The following is a 20151-nucleotide window of genomic DNA, read 5'->3' as shown; positions in this document are numbered from 1 at the left end:
GGGCATCAATCAGGCCAGTCAGGGTATTTTGTTCTTTTTAAATATTTTTCTTAATCTTTGAATGATCCGATCCCCCAAGCTCCCCTGTGCCCCACCTCAGCTTCACGTCCTCTTAAAATTTTTTGGTTTTGTTATTAATAACTCAAGTCCAATTTGTCCTGCCCATGTGCACACGGGTCTGTGAACATCCACTGGGGGCAGAGGCAACCACAGGGGAGAGGCTCTCCTTCACCCAGCAGCCTTCAGTTACCTGTAGTTCCTCCAGTAGGGGTGGGGTCCCTGGGCCCCTTCTGTTGTAGCTGCCAGTACGTCTTGTCTGAGCTAAGTCCCTGTGTGCTAGCACATCACATGGAGGGACACCGACTTATTCTCACCCCCATGTCACATCGTATAGGGATATTTAAAATTTTTTATAAAGGTCAAGAACATTCAGACGCTTTAGGTTTTCAACAGGATTGTCTCGTTGCAGAAAAGACAGTTGACCTCTTACCACATTTCATCGCTTGTAAGCAGAGTGGGTGATTCCAGCCATCTCTCCCAGAGAAACATCAAAAGTCATCAGACCCTCAGTTTTCAATATACATTTGCAAAATTCATTCATTTCCCTAGACTGAACTTCTCTCGGTGCTGAGAAGCAAAATTCAACGATCGTACCTGGCATTGCCTTTGTTTATAATCACCTGCTTCTGTGGGGGCAGGGGAGAGTGGGGGGCGCCCCTTATCCTTTCCCCCATGTGGGTGTCTTCTTTCATTCACTTACCAAGGTTTCGGGCACTTTCTTAATGAGCGTCAAAGTTTTAGAAATTGGGTTAAAATTGGTACCATAAACCTCATAATATCAGGAGCCGGATGTAGATCGCTCCTGAGAGACACAGCCAGAATACAGCAAATACAGAGGCGAATGCCAGCAGCAAACCACTGAACTGAGAATAGGTCCCCCGTTGAAGGAATCAGAGAAAGAACTGGAAGAGCTTGAAGGGGCTCGAGACCCCAAAAGTACAACAATGTCAAGCAACCAGAGCTTCCAGGGACTAAGCCACTACCTAAATACTATACATGGACTGACCCTGGACTCTGACCCCATAGGTAGCAATGAATATCCTAGTAAGAGCACCAGTGGAAGGGGAAGCCCTGGGTCCTGCTAAGACTGAACCCCCAGTGAACTAGACTATGGGGGGAGGGCGGCAATGGGGGGAGGGTTGGGAGGGGAACACCCATAAGGAAGGGGAGGGGGGAGGGGGATGTTTGCCCGGAAACTGGGAAAGGGAATAACACTTGAAATGTATATAAGAAATACTCAAGTTAATAAAAAAAAAAACAAAACAAAACCTCATAATATAAAGAAACTAGATGGCAGTGCCCAATTAAGATGCCTAACGCCTTTGTCAATTTTACAGACCTACATATGTGTGTGTGTGTGTGTGTGTGTGTGTGTGCGTGCGCATGTGTGTTTACCTTCAGGTAAATGTGTGTATTATCTTTTTAAAATGTTTCCTTAAAAGTGTCTGTGTGTAAAACACGAAGCATTGGAGATAATAGGCCTCAGTTGTGCTCTGTTTAAAAGCATTTTTCTTTGACGTGAGAAATAGCTCATTTGTGCTAAGGAAGTCAAACATGAGACCTCCCCGTGCCCACTGCCTGCACCACTTGGCTGCCCACAGGTCATGGTTGTTCTTCAGGTAGCACAGGGCACACAGCAGCCCTGGACTCAGGAGTCCTGATGGCCTGGTGAGGCACCCACTTGGCAGCATGACCCCAGACCATCAGTGAACCCCCTCACTCCTCTGCTTCTGCACTGTGGGTATAGGAACGTCTGCCTTACTATAACGTGATCTTGACGATCAAATGACACCATATTCACAAAACTGTTAACCTCCTTCTAGAATATTCCTTCTGCCCCTGCCCCTCACCCTGTTTTAATAGATCCTGACCATTGCACAAAGGCTTCTCATCACCTTCTAATCTCCTCAAAGACATCCGTCTCTCTTCCCGCTCCGGCTCTCCCAGGACTAGCCAGCTTGGGCCACCATGTCCCTCCCATCTAACATTTGGCTCCGCTGCAGGCCTCCAGTTCTGGGCTCCACAAAATATTTTCTCTCCGATGTTCTGGCGAGTTCTATTTCATTATATTTTTAATGTGTCTTCGTGTGTACTCGGGTGAGCCTAGGTGTGCCCTGTGCATGTAGAAGCCTGAGGAGGTCAGAAGAGGGCATTAGATCTCCTGGAACTGGAGTCACAGAGCTACTGTGGCGTTGCTGGGAACTGAACCCTGTTCCTCTGGAGGAGCAGCCAGTGCTCTTAACCGCTGAGCCATCTCGCCAGCCTCTTCTCTACCATGATTTTTAAAAACTATTTCTATACTTCTTTTTTCCACACTTTTAATTTTGCTTCACTTTTGTATACCAAAAGGTTTTGTTTCAGCGTTTGTCTGGTACTAATAGTCTTTTATGATTGTTCTTCCAGCTTCTGGACTCTAGTACCTTTTCATTGTTGTACTTTTTTGCTGTGAGGCTTTGTGTGTGTGTGTGTGTGAGAGAGAGAGAGAGAGAGCGAGAGAGAGAGAGAGAGAGAGCGAGAGCGAGAGAGAGATTCATATATGACTACCGTATTACATCGTCTCTACCAATCCCTCTCTAGCCCCTCCCATATCCTCCTCACTCCCTTTCAAACTCACCACACACACTCACTCACACACACACACACACTCACACACACACACTCACATGCACACACGCACACTCACACACACTCATGCACATGTAGACACACACCCGCACACACACTCACACACACTCATGCACATGTAGACACACACTCACACACCTGCACACACACTCACACACATGCAGACACACACACACTCACATGCACACACGCACACTCACACACACTCATGCACATGTAGACACACACACACAGACAGAGCTGGATGAGTCCGTTTAGTGTTGTTCGTATTAATATTGTTTAAGGCTGACAACTTAGAACTGGATGACCCATGGGGGTGGTGTCCCTGAAGAAGACAGACCCTCCTCTCTCAGGATCCATCAGCTGCCTGTAGCTCTCCGTTTAGGCGTTGGGCCTTGTCCACTGGGGTTGTCACCACTCCCATCTTGCCTAGGTATTTTGGAGATTTCACAGGTATAGCAGACGTCCTCATCCACTGCCTCTTACAGTCTCTGCTCCCTCTTCTGAGATGTTCCCTGAGCCCTAGATGTCCTCTCTTTGGTCCCTGCAGTGGTGCCCCATTGTGCTGCTGATGCATCCCCTGTGCCTGGGCATCCCTGTGGCCATTGGTTCTTTGTGTTTTACCAGTTACGAATCTCTGCAATGGTTTCCATCTGCTGCAAAACGAAGCTTCTTTGATGAAAGGCAGGAGCTACACTTATCTGTGAATTTAAGGAGAAAGAATACAGTTAGAGATTATATTGACCTGGTAATAGTGGTACCCATGCCTCCGGGGCAACCAACGGTGAAGAACCGTGTTTCAACGCTGTCCTCGGATTCTAGAACTACTTTAAATATCACTTGTCTTTGGTGACCTTACAACATAATTCCTCCATAGAATGGCAGCCTTCCTCGTTTCCGGTTCCCTTAGTATATGTTTGAATCAAGTCTTTGTCTTATTCCTTCTTCATTGATGCACTGTCCATCACCTTGAGTTCTTTCTTGACGCACCATCCATTCCTTGATTATCTGGCACTCACTGTAGTTTCTCCCAGCTACGATGTTGATGATCAAGTTATGTTTGTTGGATAAATAAATAAGTGTCCCCCACCAGTCCCTTGGTATTTTGCCTGTTTAGGGTATTTTGCCCTTGAACACTTTTGGGGACAATACAGATAGATATGCATGTGTCTGGAGGTATTTGACCATTGTAATAACATATAGACTAGAAATCTGATATTCCAACAGAGAGGTCTAGATAAAATGTTAACCTATTGATCCGATCCTACGTCAGTCCTTCTAATCACACTTACAATTGCTTTAATTTTTGTACTTATTTATGTGTGTGCGTACTTGTGCACATGTATGCCACACAAGCGAAGGGCCTGAGGAAGCCAGGTGAGGGTGTAGGGTACCCTCAAGTTCCACTTATGTGGGGTTGTAAGGCTGGTAAAGGGCGAAGTGAACTCTGGTTCTCTGCAAGCATCATGTGTGCTCTTAATTGCAGGGCCGTCTCTCCAGCCAAGACATGGGAAGTCTCCCTACCTCGAGGTCTCTTGCAAATGAGGCTAAAAGAGGAAAACTTGAATGTACTTGCTAAATGACAATAGAGAAACTATGTAAATTGTGGAGGCTTTCCATAATCTCGCACTTAATCTCTCTTTACACAGAATAGCTGGCAAAGGTAAAGCCATTTTGTCGTAATGTCTCTGCTTGTTGAATCAGGATGAACCTCAGGGGTACTGGGAGCAACCTTGCACCAAGTCAGGGCTGTGCTGTTGTTGAACACTGAGCATCCACAACCCCTCATGTCCATCATGTCCGTCATGTCCGTCTGCGTTTAACAAGAGGGGTCGACTACATCCCACTCTCCCCTGCGTCTCTCAGCAATGATGTCAGAGCGAAGGGAGGACGCTTGGTAAAACTTGGTCTCCTTGTACATCTTTCTAGCCTCAAAGGTGCTGAAAATCGTGGACCACCTTTAAAGGTCACTCTAGATGCTTCTGACTGGATATGTGTTCTATGCACTGCAGAGTAAATGATGTAATTCCTCCGTTTTCTGTTTAAAGGATAGGAGAATGTCCACCTAACAATGGCTATAAGCACTGTAATAAACACAAAATAAATCCCCAGAAGAGAGTAGACAGAAATGCAGTGTCAGTGTGGACAGTTCGATGGGGTCAGGGGCTGGGCAGAATGGAGTCCTGAAAGGTTAACCCTATTGGAAAACTAACTTAACAATTGGGAAAATTATTTTCATGAGGAACCCCATTTGTCCTGATAAGTCTTCAGAAGTTTGAATTGATGTCTTCAGTGTCATGTTTTAGCTCAGTCATTCCAGGGAACACACACACGACAGGCATAGGGCAGAAGTTGTCCAGTGATTTGAGCCGGGGCTGAACTGAACCTGTTTAAGGTACGAGAAGCTAGACTCGAGTTGATGAACTCAGTATCCCTCCACCAAGGAAGCCTTCAGGATGCTAAGAACGGTGCTGCTAAACCAGAGGGGAAAGGCATGCAGACTGGGGTATGCAATTGCCCTCCTAAGACACCTGCTCACCTTGTACCCATCAGCAAAGGGCAAGAAGCCCTGTCAGAATTCCCCACTTGGGAGTCTGGAACTCGAAATCCCCTCGGTGGCCGCTGCAAACATTGTGCTTCTTGGGGCTAATGAGTCTCTTTCTCCCTGTCAGAAAACAATGACTTAGAATAATCTCTGGAGAAGCATTCTTCTGCACATGCTTATTATCCTGAATCACAGATTCAGCACAGTCTGTGCTGGGCCCAGCCCAGGATACACCTAGAGAACCCCAGTAAGCAAATGAAAGGCAGTTTCTTAAATTGACCATAAATGACTCCATGAAAGGACCCTGTGCTCTTTCTAGAGGCTCCCTAATGGGTGTTCTTCAGGCTTTGCAAGTACTTGAATTTAAAAAACACAAAAAGGGTTAAGTTCAGAGTTCAGTTTAAGTGAAAATGGTTGATTTTTGTTTGTGTGTTTGTTTGCTGAGGATAAGACTCCAAATTAGACCACCCTTCTATGCCAGGTTTTAGAGCAAAGAACCAAAGGATAACTGTGTCTTTGGGGTTGACTATTGACATGCCCTGCCTCATAGGTTTGTGTAAGCCAGGAGGGTGTTTTTCTTGCAGTTCCCTCCACATTTGCTTATTTGGTCTGAATGTTACTCTGATCCCAAGTCCCCTCTCTTGTTGCAGACAAGACCCCTAGCACAGTAGCATACGGCTCACTTCAACACTTGTATTTTGAGCACCTACTATGTGCAAGGAACTGTGGAGAGGAAAGTAAACCTATAGCATCCAGTCCCATCCTGGGGTCAGAGAGAGGGTCATGACTCAAGAAAGAGTAATTTCTGTATGACTCTAAGGCTTAAGGAAACGTACAAATTCAAATCTAATCAGAAGGTCTGGAACGGCTGGTGGAGGGCATGGTTTTGGCCCAGAAATGCAAATCTATTCTAGTACACATGTTACGAAACAAAAACACAAAGGCTGTAAAATTTTGATGTACTTAAAGAATAAAGGATGGAATGACACTGGGCTAGAGCAGTGGCTCTCTCCCTTCCTAATGCCGCCATTCCTCATGCTACGAGGAAGTAGAAGACTATTGCATTGTGACCTCATAACTGCAATGTTGCTACTGCTATGAGTAGTAACATGAATGTCTCATATGCAGGAGAGCAGATGTCTGAGCCTTGTAAAAGGGTTGTGTGACCCTCAGGGGGTTACGACTTACAGGTTGAGAGCGACTGGGCTAGGAGTTATGAACACAGGCTGCTCTTCCAGAAGACGGGGTTTCACATGGCTCGATACCATCTGTAATGCCAGGGGATCTGATGCCTTCTTCTTCTCCTTGGGTAGTGCACACACACACACACAGACACACACACACACACCATGCACATATATGGAAGCAAAAGCATTTATACACATAAGATAAAAACAAACAATTCTTTGGAGAAGTAAATGAGTGGACTCCAGCATTGTACTAGAAATATCACTGCTGGATATTTCTGGATATTGTGGGTATAAGAGCTGGGTCTTGAAGGGGGGACAGACTCAATTGTTGTAATCTTGACATTAGTTCACAAACCATGTGTAGCTACATGTTTGCGGAGGCTACGTTTTAGTTTGGGATATGTATTCTGGAGAGGAGTGACTCAGAAAAGAAACGACGATACTGTGAATGGACCCACCCATTCAACGATTGTTAACAAATGTGCCAAGGCCAGTTTTAGGCCATCGTAACACAAGAAATCATCCAGCTGGTCAATGAAGCTCCTTTCCCTCACGGAGCGTACAATCTAGTGGAGAGGGACAGCATCAGAGCCAAGCTGAGGGCGTTGATTTTGGTGCTGTGGTATGAGACTCGATGGACAGTGAGTCTTGGCTTAAGGGTGGCTTTTTATCCACTCAACAAGCACACATTAACACTGCACGTAGCACCATCAAGTGTGCACTGCACTTACAGAGACATACTGTGCTCACTGATGGGAGAGGACAGAATGTTTGCAAATGTGTAAAGGTTGCTTCCCAGACTGGAGAGAATAAAGGAGCATAATTAACTCTGACACACGCTCACATCAGGTAAGTTTTACTTCCTTTCTCTCTTCTTTCCTTCTTACCTCCCTTCCTCCCTCCCTTCTTTCCTCCCTTCCTCCCTCCCTTCTTTCCTTCCTTCCTCCTTCCCTCCCTTTCTTCCTTTCTTTCTTTCTTTCTTTCTTTCTCTCTCTCTTTTTTCTTTCTTTCTTTCTCTCTCTTTTTTCTTTCTTTCTTTCTCTCTCTCTCTTTCTCTTTCTTTCTTCCTTCCTTCCTTCCTTTCTTTCTTTCTTTCTTTCTTTCTTTCTTTCTTTCTTTCTTTCTTTCTTTCTTTCTTTCTTTCAATAATCTTTCCTCAATGGCAGCCTCAACAGATAGCTGTGTTCTTCAATGATAGACACTATCTAAATCTGTCTGTAGTACTGAGCTGTGAGGGTATCTCATGTGGCAGATGTATGCTGTGAATAGATTCTGGGGTAATAATGACATTAGCCTCTCGGCCCTGGGCAGGTTTAGCGGGGTCTGGGTAACCAGCATTTTTATATGGTGACCTCATGGTATAAGTGGAAAATGCATCATATCGCATAAAGGGTTGGAAGCATGCCACGGGAATGAGCTCACCATATGCATTCCTGTGTACACATGGTTCTTAGTCCGGGGACCTCGCTGCTGTAAGTGGACAGCAGCTTCCCTAATCCAACACATCATTTCCCATGGCTTCTGTTACCTCTCGCTAATCAGTCAAGGAATAGCAAATGGAAAAATCCAATTGAGTTCCCACTCCCCTTTAGAAACCACCAGCAGGGCTTTCATAACATTCTGATAGTAAAGACTGGCAAAATAATTTGGCTTGTAAAGATATTTAAATAAAATACACAAAAGTACTAAGATTTCTTTTTTTTTCTTTTTTGAATTTTTATTTTAAATTTATATTTTAAATGTTATCCCCTTTCCTGGTTTTCCCCTCTAAAACCTGCTTTCCCGTCCTCCCTCCTGCTTCTGTGAGGGTGCTCCCTCATACACCCACCCACTCCCTCCCCCCTCCCTGGCCTGACATTCCGTTACACTGGGGCATTGAGCCTTGACAGGACCAAGGGGCTCTCCTCCCATTGATGCCCAACAAGGCCATCCTCTGTTACATATGAGGCTGGAGCCATAGGTTTATTTCTGTGTTCTCTTGGGATGCTGGTTTAGTCCCTAGGAGCTCTAGTGTCTGGTTGGTTGATACTGTTGTTCTTCTTATGGGGTTGCAAACCCCTTCAGGTCCTTCAGTCCTTTCTCTAACTCCTCCATTGGGAACCCCGTTCTCAGTTTAATGGTTGGCTGCAAGCATCCGCCTCTGTATTTGTCAGGCTCTGGCAGAGCCTCTCAGGAGACGGCTATATCAGGCTCCCGTCAGCAAGCACTTCTTGGCATCCTCAAAAGTGTCTGGGTTTAGCGTCTGTATATGGGATGGATCCCCAGGTGGGGCAGTCTCTGGATGGTCTTTCCTTTAGTCTCTGCCCCACACGTTGTCTCCATATTTCCTCTTATGAGTATTTTTGTTCCTCCTTCTAAGAAGGTCTGAAGCATCCACACTTTGGTCTTTCTTCTTCTTGAGCTTCATGTGGTTTGTGAATTCTATCTTGGGTATTCCAAGTTTTTGGGCTAATATCTGCTTATCAGTGAGTGCATGCTGAGTGGGTTACCTCACTCAGGATAATATTTTCTAGTACAATCAATTTGCTATGAATTTCATGAAGTCATTGTTTTTGATAGCTGGGTAGTACTCCATTGTGTAGATGTACCACACTTTCTGTATGCATTCCTCTGTTGAAGGACATCTGGGTTCTTTCCAGCTTCTGGCTATTATAAATAAGGGTGCTATGAACATAGTGGAGCATGTGTCTTTGTTGCATGTTGGAGCATCTTTTGGGTATAGGCACAGGAGAGGTATAGCTGTGTCCTCAGGTAGTACAATGTCCAGTTTTCAGAGGAACCTCCAGACTGATTTCCAGAATGGTTGTACCAGTCTGCAATCCCACCAACAATGGAGGAGTGTTCCTCTTTCTCCACATCCTCGCCAGCATTGGCTGTACCTGAGTTTTTGATCTTAGCCATTCTGACTGGTGTGAGGTGGAATCTTGAAAGATTCCCCAACATATAAGGACACGTGCTCCACTGTGTTCATAGCAGCCTTATTTATAGTAGCCAGAAGCTGGAAAGAACCCAGATGCCCTTCAACAGAGGAATGGATACAGAAAATGTGGTTCATTGACACAGTGGAGTACCACTCAGCTATTAAAAACAATGACCTCATGAAGGTCTTAGGCAAATGGATGGAACTTGAAAATATCATCCTGAGTGAAGTCCTAAGGTTTCTAACGCACCCCTCTGTGTCCTGTTCCGTAGACCTTCGTTTTCAGTCTGTATCTGTACCACGTGTTCCTCAGCAGTAGTCAATACACCAGATGGTTCCCATCTGCCCGCCACACTGTACATTACCTCACAGCACTCTTCCAGCTGTATGTCACAGACAAGAAACTAAAGGTCCATGACACTCAGCCACCTCCCAGGATGGCATAGCTCTGGAGCAACTGTGGGTCCCCTTCCAGATCGTTTCTTCTCTCCAGTCCAAAGGGCTATACTGTGGGACTGAGGAGATGGCTTGGTCAGGAGAGTACATAAGAATCACACCAAGGGTGAATCCCCAGAACCCGTGTGTAAACTGGGCATTGTCTCATGTGTCTGTCTGTAACCCTGGTGTTCCTATAGGGAAATAAGTGGGAACAGGAGAATCTGTGGAAACTCATTGGCCAGCTACCCTGTGGAAGACAAGGTACCCTTTGTCAAACAGGGTGGCTAGTACACATGTGTGTGCGAGCACACATACACACACACGCAGAGGTACATACACACCACACTGTTACACACACACACTACTATGACACATTCATAGGCACACATACACATACACACACACTACTGTGACAAATTCATAGGCACACATACACACGCGCACACACACACACACACACACAGAGGCGCATACACACCACATACCACACTGTCACACACACACCACTATGACACACTCACATGCACACATAGGCACACATACACACATGCACACCACACACACATATCTGCACACAGGCACATACACACCACACTGTTACACACACACAAGCACACACACACACCCCACTGTGGCACACTCACATGCACACATAGGCACACATACACATACATGCACCACACACACATCTGCCCACAGGCACATACATACCACACTGACATACACACACACATACACACATGTACACACACACAGACACCACTGTGACATACTCACATGCACACATAGGCACACACACACAGCACACTGTTACAGACACACATCTGCACACAGGCACATACACACCACACTGACACATACACACACACACACACACATATACACACACAGACACCATTGTGACATACTCACATGCACACATAGGCACACATACACACAGCACACTGTTGAGCACACACACACACTCACATGGGCACACACACAGCACACTATGACACACACATGTACACATAGACACACACACACACACACACACACACACACACACACACACACACACTGCTCTGAAAAACGATGACTTCTGATTTCTTAAACACTGTTATGAAACTTCCGTGGAAGCTGATGGCTGGCAGCACTGCAGCAGCTGGTTTGTGTCCCTGACACAAATCTGGTTGCTATGGGATCCTTCCCATAGGAAAATATTCGTCAGTTCCAGGTGCCTGGGACACCAGACAGGCTTCGTGATGCGCAGATGAACGCAGCAGTGGGTTAGGGAGGAAGCCGTGTTGAGGAGCCCCAGGAAGGAGGCTGAAGAGGTTCATATCGCGTGTGGGGCATGGAGACTGTGAGGTTTTTACTATTTGTTTGCTTTTCACTGCCCAATGTGCGGTGGAGGGTGTTGTATGGCTCTGTTTCTGTAATACCAGGAATTGAACACAGCACCTCAGCTTGCGAGGGAGGCAGGAGCTCCATGACCACGCTGCACCCTTCATCCCCATTTCGTGCTTTGACTGCCAGTGGAATCTCAAAACCCGAGTGGCAGAGACGTGAGTCCGGAGACAAAACCAAGGGTTGATGGATGCCACGCTTTGCTCCGGAGGGGAAGTAGACACCACAGTAGAGCGTGGTGGCCTGAACTGGCATATCCGAAGTGGCGGCAGAATTACACATTTTAATCATTAGTCACTGAGTCATCTCCATCGTCCAGATTTATTCTCGCTGATGATTACATCCAGATAATGCCTGTTTCCAGTAAGACGGGAAGAACAAAGGAAAATAAATAAAACAGTTTACTTCAGTCTCATAAAAAGTGCTTATACAAGAAGCAAAAAAAGCATGGGAAAATAGGAGGGTTTTGGGTTTTTTTTTTTTTTACTTTTTCCTTGAAGTCCCAGCGACATTGCAGCTCATGTGAAGTGCGGATGCGTGTGTGTGTGTGTGTGTGTGTGTGTGTGTGTGTGTGTGTGTGTGTGTACAAGGGAGGCTGTCCTACCAGACGGATGGCAGTGGCCATGTCTGAAAGTGACTAATAGCATATATAATCTCCTTTCTAAAAGAGCAGTTTATCTTTTTTTAAGTTGAAAACAAATGCATTTTCACTTTCTCCACAATGAGGGACATTTCTAGGGGAACCACATGTCTTCTCCTTTTAATTCTTTGCTCTTTTGACCCCATCCAATATTCTCCCTGGTAATAACAAACACCAGAGCAATGCAGGGTTCTCTGTTAGCAAATATGGCCGTTTAATATCTTCTCCCTATGGAAGCAAACTTTCCACTCTGTGCTAAATACCTTAAAATATGATATATTAAACATGAACCTACCTTCAAACTTAAAACAAATGGTCCCATCATTGCACAGTCTACATTTACAAAATGCATGCTAAGAGATCTGTTTTTTCTTTTTAAGACTCGGAATATTTTTGTAAAGTCAAAAGCTACCCATGGGGAATAGAGATGCTCAGTGGTTAGAGCACTGGCTGCTTTTCCAGAGGACCTGGGTTCGGTTCCCAGCACCCACCAGGCAGCTCATAGCTGGTTGTGACTCCAGTTCCTGAGTATCGGATGCCCTTATATTTCCTTCTCAGATACTGCATAATGTACACATACTACATGTAGGCAAAACACCGATCCACAGAAAATGAAATGGATAAACCTAAAACATAAAAAAGCATCACCACAATAAAGAGAATTTAAAAGCAGAACACTTACAAAAAAATATTAACCGTTTCTTTGTATTTAAACTCATGTTTATTTATGAAAGTTCTACAGGTACAGGGGTTCTACAGGAAATACCTGGTTTTAAAAGGTTAAGGTGTATGTGGCCCAGACACCATAAACAAAAATGTTTTTATTAGACATGAGCTGTGTCCACTACTCCTTTGCTGTGGCTTTTCTGCCGTGTGGAGGCCCCTGGGCACTAGGCCCACACAGAAGGCTAAAAGAGGCTGCATGGGTGTGTGTGTCTCTGAGGCCTCATGTCCACCCAGAAAGAATCCTTTCTTTCTCTTTCCACAGGTAAATGTAAATTAGCTCTAACATCCTTGGGCTCTCTAGGGTCACTCTGAACTAGTACCTAATAGAAACACACACACACACACACACACACACACACACACACACACACACACACACTCTTCAGCTTTAAAAGAACATTTTTGCTTAAGCTACCGGGGGCAGTGGGGGTCAAAGTTGTATAATCCGATTATGGTCTGTTATCAACACCATTTGAAGTTCCTGCTACCTTGATAATCACCTTGGAGCCTTGGGGACCTAGCTGGCGATAGCTTACCTTACTTAGGAGTATAGTTGACTGGATTTACCTCCTATCCTTTTTCCTGGTCCATACACTTCCTCTCCCCTGTCCCCAAGTCACAAGAGCTCCTTTTTGTTTTTCAGCAACTACAACAGCCGAAAAACAAGTTGATCAGTGTGGCTCTGAGGAAGATGGAAGGCTTGAGGTTGGGGCAGTCTAGGTTTGAATCTTGACACCATTGTTGGTCGTGTGCATGCTTCCCTATGGCTCTGAGTATCTGACTGCTGTCTGCAAAATGGTGTCAGTAAAGTCAACCACAGGGTATCATGAGATTAAGAAGCCATATGAGAGGCTTTGACTAGGTAGCCAGCAGCACTCTGCTTTGATGGTGTTTGAATGCTCCCTGTCCTCACCTCTATAAAAACTTTTAGGGATATCAGTCCAACAGGAAACCCAGTGTTCCCCTGAAGAACCTTCTGGAAAGCTTCCAAGACCTTTGGGAAATGTCGCTTAGTGATTCTACTTTTTCTCCTCATTTTTGCCAACAAATTCTCTTTTCAGCAAAGTTTGGTAAGCCCTACCTTAGAGATGGCCTTCCTCCACTCCTTATTCTATGTGGTGTAGACAGACTGAATTACCAATTAATGCATATATGTATAAATATATATACATATAGAAATTATATTAGAAAGTCTTGCTGTGTTTTTATCTGTTACTTATAGTCTAGCTTTCTTCAGAAGGACTTGAAAGAGTCCACAGTTAGAGACCAAGACTGGAAACAAAATACTTGTTGCAAATATCAACATCCTAGCGCAAGACCTGGGTCCTGGTTTACCCTCCCTCATCCTCAGTGTCTTCCTCCTTATGATGGAGGTGGCTAAATGAGCATTTCTCCACAGTATGTTGGGCACCATGCCTTACCTCTCATATCAGCAGTAGCCGAGTAGATTTCTTTTAGCAGAATCTTCCAACAGTTTACAGGAAGAAACTTGTTTAAATGAAGAATCACAGGATTTGGTGAGCCTTATAAACCCTTCTCATATGATGTGTGTTAAAGAGGACATTCCAGAATATGCCTTTTAGGAAAAGGGTGACATCTCAACACATAAGGAATACCGAATACTGTGTTACCAAGAGATCTCTTTAGCTCCCAAATAGCTTATTCCCTGTTTAGTAAATACTGCAGTAAATGTTTATATCCAGTCAAACTATAAAATACCTTTGTACGCTGTAAAATTTTTCCCTTCTCTGTGACAAGTCAATTGTAGCGAAGCCATGTTTGACTGTGCTGTGTGTGCCTCCCATTGGTCAAGGGCTACAGGGACAGCGGACAGACAGACAGTAGGGGTCACAGATGCCTGCAAGTCCACTTCAGAGGAAGCCAGCCAAGGCCTCGTGCACCAAGGCGTGTTTGTGCGGCTGATGTGTAAACTGGTGTGGTCCAAGCTTGTTAACTTACCTAGACATCCTAAGGTCTATCTTAGAGTAACAGAATGACTTTTAAAATACGACTTCACTCAGGGTTCCCGTTTGGCATCCCGCCTTTATGCTCAATTCTGTTAGAATTGGATCACAAAACCAGAGAGCAGGTTGAGGATTTGGCTCAGTGGTAGAGCGCTTGCCTAGGAAGCGCAAGGCCCTGGGTTCGGTCCCCAGCTCCGAAAAAAAGAACCAAAAAAAAAAAAAAAAAAAACAGAGAGCAATCAGACATGTTACACTTCATCCCCAAACTGAGAAAGAATGCACTGGGACTGGCTCAAGGGACCAGGAGGCAGCAGCTGAGCCTGTGGTTTTGTGGAGATGCTTAGCCTGGTAGGTCAGAGACCACACTGTGAAGTCATGCCAACCACTGGGATCAAGGCTTTCTGAGCAATGCAAGAGTCAGAGAAACCTCAGCATTCCATGCTGTTCCCTGGCACTCAGGGGGTTTCTTCATCTAGTTATTGAGGTATGGCCGCTGTCTACCCTCAGGCAGCCAGGGCACGAGTACGGGGCTTATCTTCTCGAGTCCGAGACACTAACTGCGGCATGAGTGTAACTGATTATCAGCACCCCATCGCGTTTCATTTTCCAAATCACAAGATTCCAAATCACAAGGCTCTGAAAAGACTGTCAGAGGAGAGCCTTCCTCTTCCAGGTAAGGCTCAAGGTTGGGAAGAGGCAAGTTTTGCAGACAGTCACACGGCTGGCAAGCAGCTCCTTGGGGTCACCTCATTAGGTCCCTCTCAACTCACCCCTGAAATAACAACCTGTCTCACCCAAGCCCTGCACTCTGCAAGGTCTTTCCCCTTCATCTCTGACCTTATAAAGCATAGAGTACGAGCAATGAAATCATTTTTCAAAAGTAAACCTTAATCATCTTAAAGTCACTTTGCTTATGGTCTGGCAACCTTCGGCGGTTGCACCATTGAAGCTGTCCCCAGAAATAAACACTTAAAAAGGTGAAAATTGCGGATGTAATTTTTGGCCCAGTTTCACTTTAGGAGCTATTTATGATGTTATCAAATACACTTTACAAATTGTTTATGAATTTCCAAAGCCTTTATTATTATTATTATTATTATTATTATTATTATTATTATTATATTAGAAATTTGAATAGTGCAATGCATCGGAATGAAATGAGGGCTTTGCTTCTGTTTTGCTTTGATCAAACTTTCTGCGTGGTTGCGTCATTTGTGTTGAGCACAGCAGGACCATCCCAGTCCTGCATCCCTCGTCGTCGCTGACCCATTTCAGTGCTGGTGCTGAGAGCTGCATGCTTAAAAACGTTTGTCCATTTGTCTCTCACACTGGCTCAGTTAATCTTTGCAATACTTTTTACTGCAAACTGTATCCGGGTCATTAAAAAAAAAAAAAAAAAAGCCCCAAGCCAGTACTCACCACCCAGGGTAGAACCTTAGCCCAAGAGAAATTCCTTAGCCTCACATATCACAGTATAGCTTACACAGTAGGAAGCTTGTTTTTCTCCTAAGGAGCATTGGGAAGCCAGATTCTAAACTAGCGAAAGAAAGAAAGAGAGAGAGAGAGAGAGAGAGAGAGAGAGAGAGAGAAAGAAAGAAAAAGAAAGAAAGAAAGAAAGAAAGAAAGAAAGAAAGAAAGAAAATAAATCTAGGGTCAGGTTGCAGGCCGCCATTTTTACAGTAGCATGTAAGGATGTAGACTAGGTTGGTTTGGCTAAAACCCAGGGCGCTGAGCATAATAGGCCAAACCAGGGTGAGTTGAGCATCCAGCATCCTGAACCGAGTTTTTTCAACTTGAAAAAGACCGCAGAGTTTCTGACTTTAAAAGCACCCACGCTAAACAATGCTTAAATATGCAATACCTGATATTGCCTTAAATATTTACCTAAAATAAATACTTATTTTTATCTCTCTCATTTATTTTTGCTCTGAGAAATAGCCAGACTGCAGATAACAAGCCTATAATTCACTCTTCAGATCAGGCTGGCCCAGATCAATGTGGTTGGTATATGTGGCTCTCCCTTCTGGTTTTACGAGTATCCCAAGCTACATGCCTATGGCATTTAGGAAATAGAACCTGTTTAAATGCCAAAAGAGAATCGGGAATACAAGGCCTGAGAACCACAGACACTGCCTGTCCCAGTCAATAAAAAGGAATAATTAAAAAGAAACACCAAATAGTCCTGGGAGTCTTAAGCCTAGGACTTGAGTTTATACGGAAAATCAATGCAAGCGTTCAGAGGCTTCTGTGGGAATTTTATTAAGGGGAAGCACCTCAGAGCTGTCATGTTCGTGGACTGATGGTCTAGGCACAAGAGCTCTCCTCATGGGGAGACTAGGATCAGGAAGGGCCGAGCCACCTGCCTAGGAGCCCCTCAGGGAATTGCCCTTCAAGTCTTGAAAACCCCCAGTTGCTTTTTAAATGCACTCGATGATCCTCTAAACGGCGCTAAAACAAACCTCTTAGGTCAACTGAAAGAGTTGTTTAAGGGGAAAAATTGAATCCCTTTCAAAAGCAGCCGTTACATGATCTATCTTGGTGTGGTAACTGTTGAAAGTTGGGTGGCTTCCACGGAGACAAAAATGAAGACAAGAGACCAAAGAGTTAAAAAAAAAAGTGCCCAGAAATTTTCTCCAGAACTAAGTATTCATTTTTTAAAATTTTTAAGTATATGGTCTATATAAGGTATTTCAGTATTCACACAAATGCTGGCTTTACATCTACAGTTTTCCAGACACACAGTGGCCATTGGGGATGGAGACACCAATGAGGCAGAGTTCTCTGTGCTCAAACTGCTCATGATCTTTAACATCTACAACTGTGTCTCCCTCCCACTCACCCTAGAGGTGAGACCATCTTCACATCTGGATACACTAAGCGCTTGCCAACTCCACATACAGCCTGAGGTGTCTGGCACATCCGGGGATCACTGGCAGGTGGAAATCACTGGCCCAGTCGCCTCTGTGTCTCTGGTGAATTCCCTCTCCTAGCCTAAGCACAAAAGATTCTGGGAACCCACAGTTGGCTCTGTGTTCATTAGCCGACAGTTGTTAAATGGCCATTCTGTCTCTGTCACAATCTTCTCTAGGTGTTTATTTAATGTTGTTTTCACACAGGGAAGTTTAGCAGCAAGTCTGAAAGACAGGAAGTGACTCAGTGACCCTGGAGCGAGGTGTGGGGAGCGAGCTACAGGTCTGAAAGAGTATAGTGTCCCCTGGGGGGGGGGGGGGGAAACAGGGTTGGAATGTCAGAAAGGACAGCAACCAGTGATGTCAGCTCCAGGATGACTCCTCCACTTTCCCAAGACAGCTGGGAACTAAGGAAGCCTGGCTTCTCAGGAAGGTCCTGACAAAAGTTTGGTGGACTCTGGATTTTGCTAATAGACTCCATCCATCATGCCACAGATGAATTTTTTAAATCCACAATGTGGTAAATCTAAGAGAGAGAGAGAGACAGAGACAGAGAGAGAGAGAGAGAGAGAGAGAGAGAGAGAGAGAGACAGAGAGAGACAGAGAGAGAGACAGAGAGAGAGAGACAGAGACAGAGAGAGACAGAGAGACAGAGAGACAGAGAGAGAGAGACAGAGACAGAGAGAGAGAGACAGAGAGAGAGAGAGAGAATGTTTTACTCTTCATTTCAAATATTCTAAATTGGCTGGCACTATAATCATTTTATGAAGTAAATGCCATTATTGATTATACAATTAATCATCTCTAGCTTAGGATGTAAATCGAAGTCACACTTGCCCAAGAAGAGGGGCTTTGAAACAGTCAAGAGGCCACATGCATTCTGGAAGCAGAGGCAGGAGGATTGCAGGTTTGACCTGTGTAGCAAACACGAGGCCAACCCTGGCTTCACAGCAAGCCCCTGTTTCAAAAATACCAAAGTTAAATTTAAAAACAAGAGAATCCATGGACGCTTAAGGGCCTGCATTATACCTTCGTACCGGGGAGGAGGAGGTCCCTTAAAAACCCTGTCTTGGCTACATTTAGTCAGCTGTGGAACGTGTGTCTTTGGTGGGCCTTGTCTAGCCAGAGCTTCATGCATGATAGGCAAGGATTTTGCCACCAAGCTACATCCCCAGCCGCATGGAACGTTTTCATTGTGAGGTTATAATCTTCAAGGGTGTGTAAGAAGAGATCTGGAATTTTCCAACAGAAGATAATAGGCCAGTAGTATTTCAGAATAACTCGTGAGCTACATCTTTAGGGATAGCCAGTTTCAGCCCCTCCTGAAGACTGTCGATAATGAGGGTCATCGGAACAACATACTCAACCTTATACTTCAGTCCCCTTGAGGGGTTTGCTTCGTCAGACAGCGCCTGCTTCTTCCCACTCCAAACAGAATCTTCCTTCTTGAGGCCCTGATGCAAATTCTTGATGTTTCTTTTTTAACGTGAATGAAAACAAGAGGAGAGGAAGTGTGGAGGATTGGAATCTCGGCAGAGGCCCCGCGGGTCACCGGGGACCAGTGAGGTTCCTCTCTGTTCTCCGTGGTGGCCGGAAGTGGGAAAGCGGGCGATCATTTGCTCCCAGCTCCAAGTCTGTCTCAGCCTCCTCCACGCTGGAAGCTTCCTCTGTCTTCTCGAAAACATTAATTGAGCCCCTCTGGGGGTGCTTAGCACTGGGCTGACACAGAGGCTGACGGCTATGGAGGGAACCAGAGAGTGGAATAAACCAAAACATCCAGGGCTGGGGTAAGTGTGGGTGGGGATGCGGGAGCTTGAGGGAGGGAAGTGTGAGCCCTGGGTGGCAGGAGTAGGATAGGTAAAGAAATGTAACAGCTAAACATTAAGGAGGGAGGGGAGGTTAACGAGTGAGAATTGGCCGTTCAGATGAAGTGGGACAATGCCATCTTGGATGGACTGTGACGTCCAGCGGATGACGGAGGTGGGTTGGCGCAGTTCAGGAAACCCCGGTTGTTTGGCATCTGTCCTATGCAGGCCCTGGAAGTGGGAGGCACAGAGTGGTCTCCTCACTGAGACCTGTGCCCAGGAATCCCATGATATCCCGGGGAGTGTGAGTTTTCACTCTGGAGAGATTCGAGAATCGTGGATATCAAACAGCAAGATTGAGGCTGTCCCTGAACGCTCGTCCCCTTGCATGAGGGTGGTTGCGTTCTTGAGTACATGCACCTGAGGCATTCCGTGTGCATCGTGCAAATGTGTGCAAGAATGTCTGCGTGTGCAAGTCAGCACTTTATGTGGCTGAGCGGAGACTGCTTTTCGTGCTGTGATCTTGTGCTTAGGTAACCTCTGCTGTCCCTTGGCCTGTGTCTCATGCTTCGTTTGAGCCGAGCCTTTGGGCCCCACTATGGCATTCATGTGGTACCCAGAGGGGCAGTTATAAAAGAGTGAGTAAATAGGTCTCTCTAAAGTGAGAGTTTCTCTCTTTTGAGTTGCATGTGAGCTTCTTCAGCGAGGCAGATTGCTCAGGGGGCTTCAGACTACAGAATCGTACACCTCCTTAGAGCATCATTTTCTTCACACTTGATGGAGAGCTTTTTGTTAAAAAAAAAAAGTATGAGCACGTTATGTTCTTACTACAGATAGAAAATGTCAAAGTCATTGAGGGTGCGTTTTCTCTCTGTTGTGTGTTGATAGGGGAAGAACACAAGATTCATTTCAAGGAAGAATAATAGCTTTAGGAATCTAT

General features: G+C 45.2%; 1 protein-coding gene across 12 annotated transcripts in view; it reads left to right on the top strand.

Annotated features, from left to right (window-relative positions):
* Window positions 1-20151, top strand: part of Stard13 (StAR-related lipid transfer domain containing 13) — a 396060-nt gene that overhangs the window by 294711 nt on the left and 81198 nt on the right. The window contains exon 1 of one of the 12 annotated variants that reach the window (XM_006248749.5): window positions 8312-19193. The gene's annotated coding sequence lies outside the window, so the exon portion shown is untranslated. 12 annotated transcript variants of the gene reach the window in all.

The sequence above is a fragment of the Rattus norvegicus genome, chromosome 12 (genome assembly GCF_036323735.1).
Source record: "Rattus norvegicus strain BN/NHsdMcwi chromosome 12, GRCr8, whole genome shotgun sequence".
NCBI lineage: Eukaryota > Metazoa > Chordata > Mammalia > Rodentia > Muridae > Rattus > Rattus norvegicus.
This window is presented reverse-complemented; position numbering and strand designations above follow the sequence as displayed.